Source organism: Penaeus monodon, chromosome 27 (genome assembly GCF_015228065.2).
Source record: "Penaeus monodon isolate SGIC_2016 chromosome 27, NSTDA_Pmon_1, whole genome shotgun sequence".
Taxonomy (NCBI): Eukaryota; Metazoa; Arthropoda; class Malacostraca; order Decapoda; family Penaeidae; genus Penaeus; species Penaeus monodon.
In genome coordinates, this window is record NC_051412.1 from 32,092,261 (window position 1) to 32,092,783 (window position 523).

Here is a 523-nt window from a genome sequence, read left to right on the forward strand (position 1 = left end):
TGTGTTGAAAATATTCACCTAGAAAAGCAGTTGCTATTTATTCTTTATCTATCTCGTCATCAATAACAAATAGGTCATAACAGAAAGACTTTTTAGTTATTTATCCCAATTTAAAAATTTTCCCCTTAAAACGTGACAAAAAAAAAATTTATACTATGAAAGGGGTTTATTGGCGTTACAACTAGCCAGACCAAGTCACGATCAGCCATGCTCTACTTACGTTGAGTAAGGGAGGTTTCACGTGTTGGTGAAAGTGACTACTTAAGTTGTTCTGATTACCATGATCTTAACTACTAAACAATGGCAATGGAAAATAGAGTGAAGTCAGTGAAATATTTACAAAGTATTAACTCCATTCTAGTTGTCTACGAGCAACCACTGTTCTCACCTCTCTCTGGAAACTTATTGTTGACAGTGACTTTACTAATAAAAGAAAAGAAAAAAGAAGGAAAAATATAAAAACCTAGAGAATCTCACTTTCTTCACATTTGATCCAGAATTTCCTCAAAATGATTCGTAATTT